The sequence below is a fragment of the Lissotriton vulgaris genome, chromosome 1_1, assembly GCF_964263255.1.
Source record: "Lissotriton vulgaris chromosome 1_1, aLisVul1.2, whole genome shotgun sequence".
NCBI classification, from domain to species: Eukaryota; Metazoa; Chordata; class Amphibia; order Caudata; family Salamandridae; genus Lissotriton; species Lissotriton vulgaris.
The window spans coordinates 396,237,500-396,259,503 of NC_141685.1; positions in this window are offsets into that span (position 1 = coordinate 396,237,500).

A 22,004-nucleotide genomic window follows, 5' to 3' on the forward strand; every position below is an offset into this window, starting at 1 on the left:
TTGTCGTCTTCAATGGACGCGTCGACGAGCTCGTAGACGAGACGCCACTCGTTTTAGACGACGAGGGCACAGCTTGGGACTGCGACACCAGAGAATCATGTCCCGTAGGCGTAGAGGCCAACAGATCCCGTGGGGAGACAGATTTTGGCGCGTCCACAAACTTCTTCCTTTTTAGTAAAGGAGAAGGCATCTCAGTCTCCAACCCACGTTTAAGAGAGGTCTTGGAATGGCAGGAAGACACACTCTCCACATCAGACATAGGGTTGTCTGAAGTCTTCAACTTCTGTAGCCACAGAAGGAGATGGGCCTCTCTATCTTTTAGAGTCTTAGAAGAAAAAGTCTGGCAAAACTTGCAGTTCCTCACCTCATGATCCGGGTAAAGGCAAGAGATGCACTTTTTATGAGGGTCTTCATGGAACAGGCAAAGTTTTCCACAGGCAGAACAAGGCCTGAATAAAGATTTCTTTGTTGAAGACATTGCTGAAGAAGATGAAAAGTTTGAAGATTGAAGAAACTGAGCAGAGCTCAGGGAGACTCCTTTCACACGACTTGCGGTAGTAAATCTGAGGGCTTGAGCTTCTGAGGGCTTGAGCTTATGAGGAGAAGGTTCTAGAGGGTGCTGCAGCCTCATTGGCTGGAATGTGGACCATTATAATGACATGGATATGTTGCTAAAGTGAATTCTACCTTTAGGCCTCTATGGGCATATGTTGTTCTATGGTACTTTTACATTTCTTATTTAAGTCTATTTATATATTTATATGTATATGTATATTTATGATGTTTATTGATTTTGATTTGATTTGATTTAGGATTTCTAGAGCGCGTAGCTACCCTCGGGCGTCCCAGCGCTATCGTAAAAGCTTGACAGTACTCCTGGGGATGGATTATTGGGGGAACAACCAGGTTTTCAGCAGTCTGCGGAATGAGAGAAGATTATTTTCTTTTCGGATGTTAAGGGGGAGGCTGTTCCAGAGCTTAGAAGCGTTATAAGAAAGCTGCGACCGCCAGCACGAGCTTTCCTTATTCTGGGAACGCTTGCTAGAAACAGGGTGTCCGATCTGAGCTGTCGGGATGATTTGTGTGGCTTGATTAGGGGTCTCAGTATTGGTGGGCCCTTGCCTTGTAGGATTTTATGGGAGATGCACAAGGCTTCGAAGGAAATGCGTTCTTGGATGGGAAGCCAGTGAAGAGCCTTGAGGGAGGGTCTAGCTGAGCATCTAGATTGTGTTCCAGCCAGTAGTCTTGCTGCGGCGTTCTGGGTATGCTGCAGTTTTTTTTTATGGCAGCTATAGGTGCACCTAGGTATAGGACGTTTCCGTAGTCCAATCTTGATATAATGAGGCCCTGAATCAGAATTTTCCTAGACTGGGGGGGAATGAGCGGAAGGATCTTACGGGCTGCTCGCATGAGCCCAAAGCAAGTGCAGGCTGTCTTTCTTGCTTGGGCTCTGAAGCTGAGATCCAGGTCTAGCCAGAAGCCAAGGCTTTTGATTTCTTGTTTTGGTATGGGGGGGTGCCCATACTAGCTGGCCAGGCAAGGGTTTTGGGGAGTTTGTTTGGGTTGCCCAGAAGCATGATTTCGGATTTCTCTCCGTTGAGTTTGAGCCTGGAGTCGCCCATCCATACAGATATGTTGTGCAGGCAGGAGACTAGATTGTCCATTGATTGATTGGCCTGGTTGATGGAGACGACTAATTGTGTGTCGTCAGCGTACATGACCACCTTTATGCCGAATGGAGAGACGATGTCATCCAGGGGGGCCATGCAAACATTAAAAAGTGTGGGGCTCAGGGAGGAGCCCTGAGGGACTCCACAGTTCAAGGGGAGAGATTTAGACTGGCCGTGGCTATCGGCTACTTGGAAAGTCCTGTGTTCCAAGTAAGATTTTAACCATGCCAAAGCGGTCTCTGAAATGCCCGTTTTTTGGAGACGGTGTAGAAGAATGGTGTAGTCCACCGTGTCGAAGGCAGCACTCAAGTCCAGGAGGATCACTGCCACTGATCCTCCTGCGTCTAGAATGGACCTTGTCTCCTCAGTCACTGCCAGGAGGGTGGTATCAGTCCCCTGTCCAGGTCTGAACCCTGTCTGTGAGTGGCGAAGTAGGTTGTTAGAAATGTTGAGAGTTGTTCATGTATATATATATATATATATATATATAATATATATTTTACTACTATTTTATGTACCGTGGGACTCCCACTTCGACGGCGGAGAATTATTCAAGCATGTGAATCTATGAAAGACACCCTAATACTGGAGAATCTTAACTCTGTTCTTGATAATATGCCCCAGAATTTGTCGCCTGAACGTTGCATTAGCCTGTTTATCCATAATACAGGATTTTTTTTCTGTTCATTGATTTATTCCTGCATTTTGATGCTGACAGGATATATTTCATGTTGTCCATCAGCAAGGTCTTAGCCCAGCATGTTAATTAGTGCTCCCTGGTTCTGTAAATGACTTGCCTGGATACATAATTATGTTTCCCATCATTTCCTTTCAGGTTTTCAACTTCCAATTTTTTTTTTTCGCTGCCAATATGTTCAAAACATAAATATTCTTCCCATGTGCAGCCTCCCTCATAGTAATTTCTGGTTATTAACTGCACATTTTATTTTTAAAGGTGTGTTTACTAGACTAAAATGGTTTGTTACAAATAAATGGGATTTAAAAAAGTTATGCAAAAGAAAAAATAATCGTGTTTCAGAGAAACCTCAGGCATTGTTTTTTTAAAAACATATTTAACTTAACACATTTCCATTTTAATTACTAGCATAACCTTTTATACATTCCGGCCCAGATTTGAAAAACACTTTTGGTCGAGTTTGCATTACTTTTTTAATGAAGACCCAATGCAAAGTGTTGGGTTAGTATTTACAATCCAATGCAAATCACGATTTGCATTGGATTGTAACCCAAAGGAATGCATTGCAGCCCAATGCACTTCTTCATGTTAGTTTGCTTCAAAGGAGCGTTCCATGGAGATTCCTGTGCATTCACTTGCTGATTTTGATTAAATCTATATCTACAAACACTTGTGGCATTTGGAATTGCCGCTAAATTACTGCACCTCTTTGTGGCTGGTGTAACAAGGAGATGCATTCTACAGCACACATGTAAAGTGAAAATTACATTTCAGCATAGGGACCGCTTACTGCAATGCCGTACCATAACACAGGCACCCTTACATTAAGGATGTTTGCTCTTCTAAATCTGGTCCACTATGTTCAAATAGCATGCAGGAAGTTGCACCATGTACTCAAGGAAATTTAGTCGCAGATGAATATGGTAACCAAAAGCATAACCTGAAAAACAATTTGGCTGTGATATGGGCTTGTGAACATTTCCATGTCTTCCTGTACAGAAAGTCTTTTATGCTGGTAGCTGTTCATCAAGCTTTGCTAACTACATTTGGCAATCCAAAGGCCAAGATGCCTCCTCACATTGAACAATAAGGACTACGTTAATAAGAGTGCAATATAACAGGGTACATTGTCCAGGAAGGACCAGAACCCCGGTGACGACTTTTCCAGGGCATCTATCCAAGGTCATCGTACCCCATCCAAAACAACTGAGGCCTATATCAATTTGACTGTGAAACCAAACATACCAGCTGCTATTTTGTTCGCCCAGATTATCATTGCCATGAACCATGATAAAGACATGCCAAAGATTAAAGATATCATCACACATCAGTCATAGAATCAACACCCTCGACCTCTCACCAGTCAGACAGTCTACGGCAAAAGATGATTGGAGTGGCCAACAAAGGACATTGTGGAATCGTTGCCACAAATCAAGCTCTCTGAGACCAATTCTGGTTTTCGTATCTCGAGAAGGAACTAAAGGCCTGTCATCTGTTGATTTGCCTTTCTGCTAAAGTTACTCAACACACACTAACTATGTTAGAACTCCTGAAGCATGCCTGGGGAGAGAGTATCTATTGACTTTTTCAGTCAACTTGACAATAGATATCACCTGGTGGTGATTGTGGATGAATCATCTACTACTCAAGACCGAGTAATTCAGAGAGTAGATAGCAACTTTGCGACATGGGCTGTTCCAGTCGTTTTGAAATCTGACAATGGCACGTCATTTAACGTTCGTGAGTTTAAAGATTTCTTAGAGCATCTGAACATAAAGAATCAGAAGAGCACGCCTCGGTGGCTGTAGGCCAACAGACTAGTTGGGCATTCTATGAGTATGCTAAAGAAAGCAGTGCAGCGTGCTACTCTTAATAAAGCTCAATTCAAAGACTGCGTTAAATTCTACCTTGGGAGCTTATCGTTTAGCACCTCACTCAAACACAGGTAAGAGTCCTGTTACACTGATGTTCGGGAGAGCAATGACAACCAAGATACCTCAGTGGACCAATTAGTGTGAGAAAAACGAGAATGTAAATCATGAGACAGACTTTTTTGTTTTTTTTTTAAAAACCTTTATTGCAGCATTCATAAAATACGAGCATGGGCCTACAACCGCTGGGGCCGGCCGCTAAACATAATTAGGACCCATTGTATCATGGTACAACACATCTCATCAGCCGACAACCCTGAGATCCGGCAGCGATTCAGGATAGAACTTGTATTAGAACGCTTAAATAAGTCACAGGATGTAAGAGAGGTTTTATTTTATATTATCTAACTAAACGGATCAGGTGCCATGCAATCAAAGAAAAGAATACGGGGGACAGGCCAAGAGGCAGGATATGCACCTAGGAACTACTATAATTGGAACTCTGGCGACAAAGCATATGAATCGGAGTAAACAACAATAGAAGATACGTTTCCGTAAGTGCCAGTTCTCAGGGCCTGCCCTCCCGGAGATACGGATGACATAAGAAGCATGAGCACTAAACTCCAGAACACAGTAAAAATCAGAATAATTGACGAGCTATACTGATCCTAAAGGAAAGAAAGGGAAGGAAGAAAAAGGCCCTAGAAAATAAAAAAGGCAAAATAAAAAAAATAAAAAACTCCCACCCTGCACCGCTGCAGATGGCTACGGCCTAATCCCACTCGCAGCGTGCCTGTCTCCCCAAATAACTAAAACCCTAAAAGAAGGAAAAAGAATGGAGGAGGGCATATCCGTATGTACTCCCAGCCCCTTCAGTCCCCCCGCCAGAAACAGACACCCGGTGTCGCAAAAAGACCAATGTAGAACGACTCTTATAAAAGAAATTAGGGGGCACCGTGATACACCGCCCAGCCTCTTAAATCAAACAATTAAAGTTCGAACATCCATAATAACCACTCCAAACCGTCCCGATCTAATTGATCTTAACCTTGACCCTTTCGAACCAGCATACAAACCCCCCCAGCGAGACCCAAAAGCACAGAAAGGAGTCATAAAGGAGAAGGAAGTCATTGAGAGTCAATCCATTACCACTCGTAGATAATAAGTCCACGAGAACTTCAGACGCAGAAAGCCTCCTTCTCATGGATGGACAGTCCCGATATATCTTGCCCCGGAGTCGTAAAGTCTCCAAGAAGGGAGAAGACGACCACAAGATGACAGAAGAGTCTACAACATAAGTCTCCGGGGAGGGAACGCCTTTCAATACCTCCAAAGTCAATGGTGATGGAAGGTGGGGTGGTGCACTCACGACCTCGGGAACACCGTCTTCCAGGGCACCATCCGATGGTTCCAATACTCGCTTCCCCACAGGGTCCTCGCACGGAGTCAAAATGGCCACGGCTTGAATGGCAGCAGTTTGCTGTTCCAACAGTGGGGCAGGGTCCGGTACCACAAGCAGCATCTCAGATAGGCTTGCATCCAGTTTGTTGAATAAAACATCCACTTGTGAGTGAAACGCCCAGATTTCTGCCAAGATTGACCTCAGTAATGGCTCAGGCACCGTTCGATCCATAGTCTCACGCCCGATACCAATCACAATCACCTCCCCGGGTAAATCTGGTATCTCTGGGGGGGACAAACAGGATCACGAAAGGGCAAACGTGGAGGGTGACCCGTCGTTCTCTGCAGCCGCGTTCACCCGGCTTAACGCCGCAGGTCGGGGCCCCGACCTACCAAACCCCGGCGGGGACCAACACCGGGCCTGCGGGACGGGGACCCCCACCCACAGTCAATAGCAAGCAAAGTCACTCCTCCATCAATGCTGAGCAAAGAAAACAATAGCCGCCAAATTTGGGCGTAAAAGAAGCCTCCACTACGATTGACCAGACCCTGCCTGGGTTTCTCAGCCGATGTTGTTGCACTGCAGCCTGGCTTTGCAGATACTCGAGGCCCCGGCTTCACCACTGGAGTAGGCCGCAATCTTGAACTCGATGTAACTTCGTCAAACCAGCCGATAAAAATTTTCGGATTTCACCATCGGAATGAGGAACAGTTCATTCACACAGGGGCTGGGTGTAAAATCAGGATAATGTACAGGATCTTGTGGCGGGATACATAGGTCGGCGGCGACGGGAGCCTAAGCAGCCATCTTGTTTGCCAGCGTAGCTCCTCCTCCTCCTCTCATGAGACAGACTTGGTTCAGAAACAAAAGATGAAAGCGTATGCTGACAAAACAGGACATGCGAAGAACATCGTCTTTAAGAGAGGAGATCAAGTGCTCGCATGCCAGATGTGGAACAAAAAATCAGATGCTCCATTTGATGCAGAACGTTTTTAAGTGGTGTCTACAAAGTGACACATAGTGACTGCCCAGCACCCTGTGAAGTCTTTTACTTACAGTGTTTAACTTCTTGTTCAGCAGATCCACCTGTTGAAGGAGAGGCTGGGTCTGACACACCAGTGACTGCTGTGGTCTCTCTAAAAAGAACAATTGTTGGACAGAATGCAGGACCCCAGTACAGTAATCTGGGCATAGATCCATAGTTTTTTTGCTCATCATGCCACTCCAGTTTGGACCCAGCCATATGCAAATCAGCCTTGACCCTGCGCCCAATGGGAATAGTCCAGCCTGAACTGTCAGGCCAGGTCCTCCCTCAACTGGAAAAAAGCATCCTAGGACCGGTTTCTGGCAGGATAGCTTGACTCCATTGGCATGGAGAGCACAGGACCCACGTCTGGGCATACCTCTCCCACTCAGGGTGAAAAATGCAAAAAGAACAATTGATGGACAGAATTCAGAACAATAACATACATTCATCCCAGTACAGTAATCTGAGATTAAATCTATTGTTTTTTTGCACACCATGACATTACAGTTTGGACCCAGCCATATGCAAACCAGTCTTGACAATGAGCCCAATGGGAACAGTCCAGCCCGAACTGCCAGGTCGGGTCCTCCCTCAACTGGAAACAAGCATCCAGGACCGGTTTGCTCACCATGCCTGTTAGAACTTGGGGTCTCTAGTTGGCAATGGTTTGCACCTTTGTCCAAATACTTCTAGTCATGGTAAGGGGACTACACTCCTAAAATAACCCCTGCTCAACCTTGTGATAGCTTTTCACTAGCAGGAAGGCTTATCTTAGAAGCAGTGTGTAAAGAATGTGTGAACACATACAGTAATACAGTAAAAACATTACAGATGGACACCACACAGGTTTTATAAAAATAAGTATTCTGTATATATGCTTAACACAAGGCCCAAACCACAAAAATCCGCAATACAGTATTAAAAAAATCGACTTTTAGATGGTAAAAATAGCTTCGTTCAAAGATAATTGTAAATGTGGCATGTTTCTCACAAAGTACCTTTGGATGCACAACGCAAGATAAACAAAAGGTTTGCAGGGAGGACGATGCATCGGTTCCTTGCTTCGGGGGAGGCGATGCGTCTCTTCCTCAGTGCTTGTGCAAAGTAGGCAATACGTCTGTTCCTTACCGGAGAGGAGGTGAAGCGTAGTTCTCGTATGGCGTTCCAGTTGCGATGTGACAAGATAGCGCCTCAATGCAATGCAACTATCCGGTGCGATGCGACAAGATGGCGTCTCTGATGCGATGCGATGATGTGAAGGTGATGTGTGCACGCCCGACGGCTGTGTGGCGATTGTGGAACTTCTGAGCCACGACAAGCTCTGCGACACGCTTCTCTGGTGATGCGACGGCGACCCTTGCGGTGGAGACACACTTCTCCGGGGATGCAACGACAAACAGCTGCAACGGAGACAGGCTTCTCCGTGGATGCGACAGCGACCTCTGAAACGGTGACACGCTTCTCCGGTGATGTGACGTCAACAGCTGTGGCAGCAACATACTTCTTCTCGTTGCATCAAGCTTCCAGCTCCCAACAATACACAGGGTTCAGCAGACAGAATTCCCAGCAAGGAAATTCAGGGGGGAACTGATGGTGAATTCTTGTATGCCTGAGACTTCAACAGGAGGCAAGAACAATTCAAGCCCTTGGAGATTCTTCTTCAAGATGATGAAAGTTCAATAAAAGTTCCTTCTCCTTTCCTTGGCAGATAAGCAACCACTGCAGGCCAACCCAGAAAATAGCACACTACCACAGGGGCAGTCAAATCCTTCAGCTTCTTTTGGTTCCTCTCCATGGCAAAGGTTTGTCTTGATTCCCAGAAGTGATCTAAGGTCTTGGGGTCTGGACCCCAATATTTATACTGGTAAATCCTTTATCCTCTGAAGGCAGAGGTGCCCGTGTCTAGCCAAAACCAGTTCTGTGCAGCTTCCTGGCAGGAGGTGGAGACAGCATTGTTGAAAGCATCCCTGGCCGAGGTAGATGAAAGGAAATTTCCTCCCCCTGCTCTCTATTCTATGAGGGCTCAGGTGAGTGAAAGGAAATCTCTGCCCCCCACTCTCTATTCAGCCTAGGTCCTATTAAGCCCAGCCCTGATTCATCAGACTGCTGGAGCACAAGCCCTCCTGTCACTCACAAATCAGACATGCAATACACAACCTAGCAGAGGCAGGCTGGAGGGTTAGGTAAGAAAATACCTACTTTCTAAAAGTGGTATTTTCAAACACAGACTGTAAAACTCACCTTCGATAAAAGATGTATTGTAACATTCTGAGTTCAGGCATCCTAAATTCGTTTTTCTACCATGTTCCCTGGGTCAGTTAAGAGTATAAGATGTTCTGGCCTATGCGGACAGGTAGCCTTGCAATGGTGAAAAACAAAATTGGTTATAATTCACTATCAGGACATGCCACACACACCAGGGCATGTCCTACCTTTTACTTACAATGCACCCTGCCCAGGGGCCTACCTTAGGGGTAGCTAGCATGTAGAAAAGGGAAAGTTTAGGGACTGGTAAGTGTGTGCACTTACCAAGTTGACGTGGCAGTACTGGATTGCACACATGAAATGCAATGGCAGGCCTGAGACACAGTTTACAAGCTGCTCCTGTGGATGGCACAATCAGTGCTGCAACCCCACTAGCAGCATTTGATCTACAGGCCCTGGGCACACATCATGCTCTGACAAGTAAATCAAATAAGCCATTCATGGAATCAATAATCCATTACAACACTTTACAATAGGGATCAGTCGCACTGTGGCACTGAATAGCAGTGGCACAGTGCCCAAACAATGTAAACCAGGGAGACTCACGCCAATGGTACCAGGTCTAACGCGTGTCCCCTCCAGTTGAAATGTGGGGAGAACTACCTATCCTCTTGGGAGTTCTCTTCACTAAGGCGGAAAAATCTGGACAGACCATCAACATTGGCGTGTTCTGTACCAGGGCGGTGTTCCACCGTGAAGTTCATCCCTGTAGGGAAATGGACCACCTCAAAAACTTTGGATTTTCACCCCTCATCTGCATTAACCATCGACAGTGCCTGTGGTCGGTCTGAACCAGGAAGTGTGTCCCAAACAAGTATGGTCTCAACTTCTTCAGTGCCCAGACCACAGCAAATGCCTCACGCTCAATTGCACTCCACCTTTGTTCCTGTGGAAGTAACCTCCCACTGATGAAGGCTATGGGTTGGTCTAGGCCCTCCTCATTCATCTGTGAAAGAACAGCCCCCACACCATGCTCTGAAGCGTCTGTGCTGACAATGAATGGTTTTGAGAAGTTAGGCGACTGAAGCATGGGTGCTGTTATTTTATGTTATCCATGCTTATACAGCGCACAGCTGCCCCAGCGAAGGGGCGTCCCGGCGCTTCAAACAACAGAGAACGAACCTGGTTACTACAGTGGGAAAACTCCAATATAAAAACAGAGGCCAGAAAGCTATTGTAATGGAAAGAGATAGGTTTTTATAGCTTTCCTAAAGTCCGACAGACCCTCCAAACCACGTATCTGAACAGGCAAGGAGTTCCATAGTTTGGCCGCCAAACAACGGAAGGAATGACCTCCCACTCGACAGTGCTTCACATGGGGAACAATGATCAAATGCTACCCTAAAGAAAGCAACGCGCAAGGTGGGACATACGGGGTCAGAAAATTACAAAGCAGATTAGGCGTAGTGAGCTTCAGTATCTTAAAAAGAAGACATAAAGTCTTAAACTGGATTCGCTCCGCCATGGGAAGCCAATGAAGTTTCCGGATGGTGTCAGCAATGAGACAGAACCGAGGGAGCCCCAGCAAGGCTCTGATTGCCGCGTTTTGGATACGTTCAAACCGGATAATCTCAGCTTGACTAACCCCCAATAACAGGGAACTAGCATAGTCCAGTAGAGATAGAATAGTCGGCTGGACAATCAGCTGACGTGTGAGGGTTAAAAAAACTTCTAAACGGGTTTAAGGAGGAGCCTAGCTCGACATCGAGATGGTCGCACAGTAGCTCGGCTCCGCCGGCCTCCTTGACCAAACTAATCTATCCTGTCGCCCTTCCTGCCCAGAAAAGACAATATTTTGCAGACGAAGGTCTGCTGACTCTTACCTCCCATCCTTGTGGCTCCGGAGATCAGTGGGCCCACAGCGGCGTCCTCCTGGGAAGTGCGGCCTCTGTGGAGTGGAGACCGGGGCCTTGCCTTTAGCGAGTAGCCGGCGGAGACGAGTCGGCGGCGGCCTCAGGTGGAGGGTGGATGCCGGCCGGAGGAGGCCGTTGTGCGAAAAAGCCGGAGGCAACTGAAAGCGCCTGGGTCTACCTTCCGGTGGTCCAGAGGTGAGGTCCGGCAAGTTGTGTGTGGGGGAAGCCGTGCTGGTGGCTCCCCCCCTTGTTGCCTCGCTCGGCCATCCTGACTTCCATCGCTCGGTGGTGGAGAGTGGCTCCGGCAGAGTGTTGGCGCCGGAGGGTCCCTCTTCTCTGGTGGACCTCATCTTTGCGCCGTGGCGGCTACGTGGACGATTGAGGGGGATCCCGCGGGGGCCCTGCTTGTGGGCCCCCCCCATGAGTCAGCCACGAAGAGACTGCGTAGTAACCACAAAATGGCGGCTGGTGCTGTAAGCTGTGGGACGCCCTGTGATGCTGATACTGTGCCTCTGTGCCGTAATGGGACCTGCACCGGGGAGTGTGAGCCCACGATTGGCGACGTCCTGCGTGCACTAAGGATTTGGCAGGCGACCCTGATCCAGGATTTTTGTGTTCATGTCGACGTGGAGATCGCCATTGCTTCCGAGCCGTCCCCCAGGGATGCGGACGGTTCTGAGGTGGCTACTTTTTGTTTCCCTTACTTTGGCGGGGGCGGCGATGGCTTGGATCGCATGCGGGAAGAACTGCTGACTATCGGTGCAACTGATTTACATGACTGCCGGGAACAGCTTATGCATTGCCTTCGGCGGTGGAGATCCAGTTGGTTGCTTCCATTGACCATCCAGCGGTGGCTCCATGACTTCTTCTCATTGCTTTGTTTTATGCTTGCTACCTTCCCATACATCGCGGCGATAGCTAAGAAAGGACTGGGATGAACCCTTTCACCCGGAGGACTGCTGCTCAATGCATGGATTTATGGACTGCCACAAATTGGGATGTCTTGTCTGACCCTTAATATGTATGATTACTTGAAATCATTCCCGTTTCGTTTTGGGCTACACTAGAATGTTTGTATGGGCGGGGGGTGGGGGCCTTACGTGGTATCCTCTCCCCTTGACTTTCCTCTTTTCCTTTTTCTCTGTTTTCTTCTTCTTTCCCTGCATTATCTCACTCTATATTTCGGGTTCACGATTAGGGCGACAGGCACGCTGCTGGGAGGGGTAGGCCATAGCCTTCTGCAGGGGTGCAGGGTGGGGCGGGTGGATGGGGGTCTACTAGATAGTTCTTTGTTTCTATGGCTCTTATCTGTCCTTTTCTTGGGTCCCCGTTGCTGTGCGTCATCCCCGCGGGATGAGTACCCGGGCGGGGAGGTTTAGGTATTCCCGTATGGTATTATACTTTAGGTGGGGTCCTTTTATGTTTCTCCTGACTTAGCCTCCCCACCCCTAAAATGTTTACTGTCTGGATTGTGGATCGCCATTATCGCCGTGGGGCGGGTACAATAACGTGGATTCCCCCTTTCCTTTCCCTTTTTTTCTAACTTTTTAGTTTTCTTTTACTCTCCGGGTTGGGTTGTATGGTGATTGCACCTTTTTCCGTCTCATTGATGATTTGATTATCATGAGAGTGATGTTTTGCTTGTCATTGGGCACATGAGGTTGCGGGTGGACACTGACTGGAAAAGAATAGCAAGGGTATCGATGGCTTTACCGCTTTGGACTACTCTGATAACTGACTTACGTATTCCCTATTATAATGATGTTGATTCAGTTCCCCGCCATGTGTACCAAGACGCTTCTTATACAACCAATCCTCTACTTTATATATATAAAATTAACCTTCAGTCATCCTTTACCGGGGGGTTACGCTCCGTTAGCATTATAGACTTGCATCAGTGGGTAGTATTGCGTGACCATTCCGTACCTTTTATTGCAATTGGTGTCTTCCAGTTTGTTCCGTGGCCGGCCTCCGGGTTGTAGGCCCGTATTTGTATGTCACCATTTATACGAATAAAGGTTTTCAAAAAATTAAAAAAAAAAAAACGGGTTTAAGACCTCGCAAGAGGACGAAGCACGTACCAGCAACTTTTTTGGTATGGATTCGAAAGCTGAGAGAATAATCAATCCACACCCCCAAGTTCTTAACCTCCTCCTTAGGTTCAGGAGTCTTGTCTAGCGCCCTCGGCCACCAATGCTCACCCCACAGGCTTGCATTTTTACCAACTAACAAAGCCTCAGTTTTAGTTGCATTTAGCTGCATATTGTATTGTATTGTAATTGCATTTATATAGCGCTTACTACCCCTGACGATAATACGTCAAAGTGCTTTTTCGGCGGGTAGCGCGCTACTCCGTGACCCTTAGAGGATTAGTGTTGAATTAGTATAGTGAAACATGCAAGTACATTTTAAGTGGTGGATAGGTTAGTCCGGTATTTGGATTTGGAATGAAAGCAGAAGGATAGAGGAGGACAAAAGTTTATATTTATCGTTTGTTGACGCATGCTATTCAGGAAGCCTATAAAGGATTAGTGGTGAATTAATATGGTGAAATATGAGGTAATTTCAGTGGTGGATATTAGTCTGTTACTTGGAGTGAGAAGGATAGCGGAGGGATAAAGGGGAAAGAAAGATTTGCATTCATATAGCACTTGTTACCTCTGATGGGTGTTGAAGCGCTTTTCTGGTGAGTAGCACGCCACTCCGGAACCCGTAAAGGATTAGTGTTGAAAATTAGTATAGTATAAATATGAAGTAATTTGAGTAGTAGATATGTTATTCAGTTATTTTGGCAGTATATAGTATAGTTGAATATGGAATTTGAGAAGTGAACATGTTAGTCTGTTAATTTTGATTGAAAAGGATAGTGAAGGCATAAAGAGTTAAGGATTTTTTTTTAGGTCTTAGCAGTTGGAAGAGGCTTTTGCATGAGTAAAAAGGAGTTTTGGAGGGGAGGAGTCAGAGGGAGAGATTAGAAAGGTTTGTTTTAGGGGATCGATGTACATGTAGACCAAAGATGTTTTTTATTTACTGATTAATATTATTATTAATTTTTAAAAAAATCTCTTTTCTCTTGACAGCATAATTATTTTACATGTTTTATAAAGTAATACACAAAGATAGGTACATATCTATAGTGAAAACAAATGCTTATATACAGAGGGATATGCTGTAAATTTCTGTTTCCATATGGTGCTTATGTGGGGAAGAGCCAAATCTTGAGTAGTTTTCTGAAGATAAGGTGGTTGTCGGTGGATTTTATGTTGGAGTAAAGAGTTCCATAGTTTGGCTGCTTGAACAGAGAAGGATGTGCCACCCATGTTTTTTTTAATGGTGGGATTTGTCAATGTTATGTATTTTGTGATGGTAAGTATTATGAGGTGTTGCGTTCTGAAGATCTTGTTGTGCTGGTGTGTGTGATATGTTTTGCTTTTGAGGTGTAGTGAAAAGGGGTGCTGATGTATATGTTTCATGCACTGAATTTGGTTGTGTAGTATTGTTTGTGAGAGGAGGTTGTGACATAGAGGGGGTGGTGATGTGTTTATGGGTAGAGTGTATGTTGTGTGCAGGAGGGAATGAAGTAGAGGTGAGAGTGTTTATCTGAGACTGGTTTGTTGCAAGAGTTAGAAAGTGTGATGGTGTGCAGTGTGTGTGTTGTGTGTTATTATGGTAGAAAGGAGAGGAGGGTGTTTGTTGGACAACTGTTGGAAGGATCATTATATGTTTGTTAGTGATAAAAGGTGGTCTGTTAGGTGTAATTACAGCAGGGAATGTGTGTCTGAATGGGATGTAGTTATGTATGGTGTTGATTGGCGTTGTGTTAGTGATGAGTGTATTGATTAGTGGTATAGGATAGAGTTGTGTACTGTTTATGGGTGATGGTGGATATGTGTGGTAGTTGGGATAGTAGGGTGTGTAGATGTGGTTTGGTTGTGTTTGTAGTGCAGGCTGCTACATTCATCTGTGCATAGTGTTGTGCGTGGTGTACATTTGGTGCGAGTGTGTTGCTCTGTTTGTGGATGTGGATGGTGTGGGCTGGGTATTGCTAAATGAGAAAAAGGGCAGCATTTCTGGCCCTAGTCCCAACCAGTCTCGAACAGGCTCAAACAGGCAACTACCCTTGTCCTCTCCGCCCTTAACAGGCTCAAACAGGCAACTACACTTGTCCTCTCCAAACTTAACAGGCTCAAACAGGCAACTGCCCTTGTCCTCTCCGTCCTTAGCCTCGACGCCCGGGCTGAGACGCCCAAACCCTGGCCTTTTATAGCCCTAGTAATCAGGTGATCCCTTCGGCCAATTGGAGCCCTAGCCCTAACACTATTCAATCACAACACTAGCCCCTAATTCTAGAACCAATAGCAGATCAGGACCTTACAGCTAATCTTAGCCCTAGTCCAAGCACCCAATCAGTTCAAAAACCCTGATCTCTACGTCCAATAAAGGCCCTAGCCCTACTAGTAGTCCCAACCCAAGTCCAAGCAGCCAATGGTACAGGTAGCTCTAGTCCCTACTTCCAATAGAAAGCCTAGCCTAGCCCTGCTCTTAGTCCCACAACTAGTCCAACAACCAATCACACCAGAAGCCCTAAATAGCTACTTCCAATTAAAGGTCTAACCCTATCCCTAGTCCCACCCTACTCCCAACAACCAATAACATAGGAGGCCCTAGTCCCTACTTCCAACAGAAATCCTAACCTTAGCCCTAGTCCCAACAATACAATGATTGAATCACAGACCCAGAAACCAATCAGAACCCTCAAATACCCAACCAATGAGGACATCAACCCTAACCCAATAGAAACACCAGATAGAACCACCAATCAGTGTACACATGTGCCAACCACTAGCAGACCATATAAGGTCCAGCGACCTCAGACAAGGTTTGCTGGCCAGGGAGTTGGAAGCTGCTTCTCCTGTTCAGAATCTCCTAGGAGACAGACAGGCTCAATCCACACTTTGGACTTCTGCAGGTAAAGGCTTCACTAACATGAAATCTAACAATACTGTTTGAACAAAACTTTACTCCCTCTGCACAGGCCCTGCAATCACAGGCAGATAAAAACTGCACTTTTAAACTGTAACAACCACATTCAAAGACAGTAATCACAGAAAGGGAAAATCGTTTTTTAAACAACTTTTGTTTTGGGAAGAGATAGCACTAGTCTGTCTCCTTACCACTACCTGGACTCTGCTCACTGCAATCTGGGGCACAGGTAGGCTGCAATTCACAAGATGGAGGAGAAGGATTTGGGGTGCACCCAGCAAGGCCTTAAGGGGCCTGGGCAGGTGTGAGAGGAGTGCTCAGACTTGCCTGATAGCTGAATCGCCAATGGTCTGCTGGCCTGGGAGGGGGGGGGGGGCTGGGGAGCTGCTTCTCCTGTTCAGAATCTCCTAGGAGACAGACAGGCTCAATCCACACTTTGGACTTCTGCAGGTAAAGGCTTCACTAACTCGAAATCTAACAATACTGTTTGAATAAAACTTTACTTCCACTGCTGGCCAAAAAACGAAGTGCACAGGCCCCAGTAAATACAGTTTAAACAGCTCACAGAAGCCCCCTCTGATGGGTTGGACTGTAAATCCCACAATTCAACACGTTAAATGCAAGCAATAATGGCAGGGAAAACCACAAGTTTAAAACACAAAACAGGTGATAAAATATGAAATCACAGGCAGGTCAAAACTGCAATTTTAAACTGAAACAACCACAAGCTCTATGGTAAGATTAATCAGCCTGATTCATCAATCTCCTGTTTTGCGAGGCCCTAATAGCAAATTATAGCGATTCGCTATTAAGGACTCGCAAAACGGGATTCATGTAGGATTAGCAAAATTTATTGCGATTCCTACTGATTCCTTATTTGCGATTAGCAAATTGCTAATCGCAAATAAGGAAAAACTCGCCATTCATTCCTATGGGCCAAAAGGCCCATAGGAATGAAAGGGGAGTATTCCTTATTTGCGATTAGCTATTTGCTAATCGCAAATAAGATTGCGATTTGAAGGGTGCCAGGGGTGCCCAAAGGACACCCTGTAGCACCCCTCAAATGACATTTGACACAGGTGTTGCACACACACATGTCCAAAGGACATGTGTGTGTGTAACATGCAACTCAGAAAAATGCATTTTAATGCATTTTTCTGAGTTTTCGCAATTTACCACGAGGTCTGACCTCGCGGTAAATTGCGGCCAGAAATTGCGAATTCGCAAATTAAAATTGCATGATGAATTGCATTTAAGGAATCTCAAATTGAGATTCCTTAAATGTAAATCCTCGCAAAATTGCGAGATCGCAATTAGCGATTTTTGCATTTGGGATGATGAATCCCAAATGCAAAAATCGCACTCGCAAAGGGCCAGATTCTCAGAATCTGGCCCTTTGCGAGCCGATTTAGGCTTCATGAATTAGGCTGTAAGTTCGGCCAAGTACTGTGCTTTTTTACTGGGGTCATTATCTTTCCTCCATTCGCGCTCATTGAGCCAAGTCTCTGTCAGAAAGATTATGTCTGGAGTTTCATCAATAATGAGGTCATAGATTTCAGCATGATGTTTAACTAATGAGCTCACGTTAAGCTGCAAGATTTTCAGCCTTCACTGTGAATATGTAATGTAAGGTGGCAGAAGGAATAAGGGAGCAGGGAGAACAAACCTACAGCATGGGCAGCTGATGGGCCCACTCAAAGGGTGTAATGGAGAAAGCTTTACAGCGATTAGCTAAGAGATTCATTGCTAATAGGTCTTCCCTGGAAAAGATGCGGACATCCGGCACGCCTCGGCCAGCATTTTTGGCAAGAGGCGACGTACTGGCGAGGACGGGCGCAGATTCTGAGAATCTGCCCCTTTGCGAGTGGTTTTTAGCTTGATGCATCTATGCCAGAATTTCTTCCTGGAGGGTCCTCCTTCTTGTTGCCATTTGGTCAGCTCCATTAGGTCACCCAGTTCGGCCACTTGCTCCCCTGTAGGTTCCAGGGCATCCCCGCAAGGTCTGCCTCCACCTGGACTGTGGGAACTGTGGGGGCTGGTTTCCCACACCCCCTACCTCTTCTCTTTGAGGCAGTTACCTGGACCATACTTTCAGGCTCCAGGTCTACTTGAGCACCTGTAGAGAAACTCAAGTCATATTCATATATAAGCTTGAGTTTATTCAGGTAATTTCGGCCAGACAACGAACAGCGAGCCTCCTGGAACACAGCTCCCACCAACGGACTCCGCTGCAACGTTTTCACATTTAAAGGTTAACCCATTATTACAGCCTTAGGGTTCCAACCTTTCCTCGTGGAGAATCTCGCGCATCAGGAGCCCCACGAGGGAAGGGCGAGAACACTACACATCTCGTCCTTTACCAACAACTAAAGCATTAGTTACAAACATAGGGCCAGATGTATCAAAGGGTTTTGCCCATTCTGTGTCTATGGGGAAATGTATTGATACATAAGGCCCACAGTCATTTAAAGTAGCTGGACGTCGGATGATCCTTTTTCCACGGTTATTGGTGTCGTATCCCTGTGAAAATTCATGTGAAATGACTTCTTCACCCAAGTTGTCATTTTCCTGTGAAACATCATGCGAGACAGCGGTTTCACCATCTCGGGCACAAAGATCTTGTGGAAAAACAGAAAAGTCATGCAAAATAGACAATTTATTGACCACAGAGTCAAATGTAACTGGAGTCTTACATAAAGCAACTCTTTTGAGATTCCAACATTTCCCATTTTCTAGAATAACAGCATTTTTCTTTAACGCCTTGCATGCTGATGACGGCCCCCAGCCGTCATGCACTACGGCACTCGTGTGCTGATGATGGCTGGGGTCCGTCATAAACCTGCCCACTTGCAATTTTGCCGCACAGGCGCAGAATCGCGGCCGCGTGCAAGGGGTTAATTGAGCAATATGTTGGGGTTCAAAAAAATCTACACTCATTTTTTTGCACAAAACCAGGCTTCTTGATTCTGACCCACTGGCCAACAGAAAACCTAACCTTATGGATATTATGTTTTTTGTCATAGACTTTTTGTACATGTCATGTTTAAGAAAAAGATTGTTTTTTACATCAGAAGAAGAACAACTCACTTCTCCACAACCTTTAATCAATCAATCAATCAAATAATTTGTAAAGCACACTACATACCCGCAAGGGTTTCAAGGCGCTGATCTAACCAGGATACTACTTGGCTCTAGGTTTCCTACCTATAATAAACTCGAAGGGGGAATATTTCGTAGAATCCACAATCAAAACTCTATAAGACCAAAGAGTTTTTAACATCAGTATCTCCCAAGGAATGTTGTTCTTAAAAGCCAACTGGATGGCACCCTGTAAAACTCTATTGTACCTTTCTACTAGACCATTTCCGCTAGGATTGTACAAGGAGGTGGTTTTGTGTTGTATACCACTTTTAGATAAATACTGGGTCATAGTATCCAAAGTAAACTGTACACCATTATCGCTAATGATAAGAGCAGGGATGCCCTCACTCAAGAAAACCTCGTCAAAGAACGTTATTACAGTGTCAGTATCCAATTTCTTGATAACTTTGACCACCGGCCACTTAGAAAATACATCCATCATGGAAATGGCATACTTTCCAGAACTACCAACAGGAACCATGATTTCCACAGCAACATGTTCCTATTGGGATTCCGGGCACATAAAATCACTCATGGGAGGCCTTAAAGTTTTAAAAGTTTTATCAGCAGAGGAACACAAACCACAATCTCTAACAACTCTCTCTACTTCAATGTCTACACCAGTCTACCAATACCTGCCTTTGACAATACACTTAGGGCCAGATGTAAGTGGTCCATTACCGGTCGGTAAACCCGAAATTCAGTAAATTTCAGGTTTACCGACCGGTATTGAGCCATTTGCTATGTAGGGGAGATTCGGTAAATATCGAATCGGTATTTACCGATGCTGTATTTACCGAATCATCATTTACCGATTCAGTATTTACCGAATCGGTAAATGACATGTAGGAAGCACTTTGAAGAGTGCTTCTGTGCTTTAAGGATTCGTTATTTACCACCAACTATTAGTTGGTGGTAAACAACGAATACCTCTGTAAATGCAAATCTGTGCATTTACACCAGAGCCATGTGGCAGACAAGCACTATTCAGGGGTGCAACAGGGTGTCAATGTGACACCCTGCCACCCTTGACTCTTTCCCTATTTTACCGAATCGGTATTTACCGATTCGGTAATTCACATTCTTTCTTATGGGCCTCCAGGCCCATAGGAATGAATGTGAATTACCAAATCGGTAAATACCGATTCGGACCGATTTGGTAATTCTTACCGAATTTTTATCTACATTGCATTTACTGATTCTAAAATACAGAATCAGTAAATTCGGTATTTTAGAATTGGTAAATTTTCATTACCTACATCTAGCCCTTAGTTTTTAAAATGCCTAGATGATAATTGTGGCATAAGGAAATAATTTTATTTCTTAGATCAAACGGAGGAACAATTCTATCACCTCTCATGAGGTTGCCATCTAAAGACGACAACTCATCTCTGACTACCCAATCGGCCTGTAACTCTTTAATTTCCATGTTGCGAGGCCAACCAATGCATACAAATTCTAAAGCTTTCTTTAAACAGTCATCTTTAGAAAAAGCCTCATGCCACTCCTCTCTTTGAAAAGAACCATATCCATGGTCCCACAACCAAGCAACTTGAACATCATCCATAAGATCATCTTGATTCTCTACCATATGTACAGACAAACGTGAGAGAAAATCAACAATGGCATTCTTCTTACCAGGTAAGTATTCAATTTTGTATAAAAAATCTAAAAGTCGCATGGATATACGTGCTAATCTGGCAGAAGCATTAACCATACCAACATTAGATACAATTTTTACCAATGGTTTAAGATCACATTTAACAGTGACTTCATTGCCCAAAATAAATATGCGAAAATGCACAAGCGAGCGTTTCATGTTCAATTACAGCATAATGGCACTCAGCAGAAGATAAGGACCTTGGGCCATATGTAGGTAAAACGGGTTTTGCGATTCTCAAATTGCGATTTTTAGGGAATCGCAATTAGAGAATCGCAAAACGCAATGTAGGTAGGATTAGCAAAATATTTTGCGAATCCCACATATTCCTTATTTGCGAATCGCAAATTGAGATTCGCAAATAAGAATACCTTCCCATTCATTCCTATGGGCTAGAAGGCCCATAGGAATGAATGGAAAGACATTCTCAATTTGCGATTCCCAATTAGAGAATCGCAAATTGAGAATGCAATTTCAAGGTTGCAAGGGTGTCAATAGGACACCCTGTTGCACCCCTGAAATAAATGTGTGCACATGTGGCGCACATACATGCGCTAAGGGCATGTATGTGCGCCACATGGCACTTTGAAAAATGCAAAAGAGTGAATTTTTCAAAGAAATCACAAATTACCACCAACCTGAAGTTGGTGGTAATTTGCGATTCCTTAAGCCAAAATCGCACGACTTGGGTGCTTCCTACATTGCATTTAAGGAATTGCAATTTAGGATTCCTTAAAAGCATTTGCATGAGATTACTTATTTTGCGAGTGGGTTTTTGTGTGCTAGATAGCACACGGCCCAAATTACGATCACAAATGCTGAAATTCCGCGAATTTCAGCATTTGCGATCACAATATGGTTTCCTACATATGGCCCCTGGAAGCATGAGCAACAATGTACTCAATTCCTTTTTGTCAACCTGTGATAAAACTGCAGCAATACCAATACCACTGGCATCAGTAGTAATTATGTTTTTACAAGGATGAAAACCTTGAAGAGCAGGAGCAGAAGAAATAGCGTTCTTAATGTCAGAGAATTCCTCCTGACACGAAGTACACCACTCAAATTGGGTTTTTGACTTAAGAAGTTGCCTTACATGAAAAGTTCTGGTAGAGAAATTTTTAACAAATTTGAAAAAGAACTCCACAAGTCCCAAAAAAGTTTTAACTTCATCCTTATTTTTACGGCTGGGTGCATTTGTAATGGCAGAAACTTTTAAACTGTAACAACCACATTCAAAGACAGTAATCACAGAAAGGGAAAATCGTTTTTTAAACAACTTTTGTTTTGGGAAGAGATAGCACTAGTCTGTCTCCTTACCACTACCTGGACTCTGCTCACTGCAATCTGGGGCACAGGTAGGCTGCAATTCACAAGATGGAGGAGAAGGATTTGGGGTGCACCCAGCAAGGCCTTAAGGGGCCTGGGCAGGTGT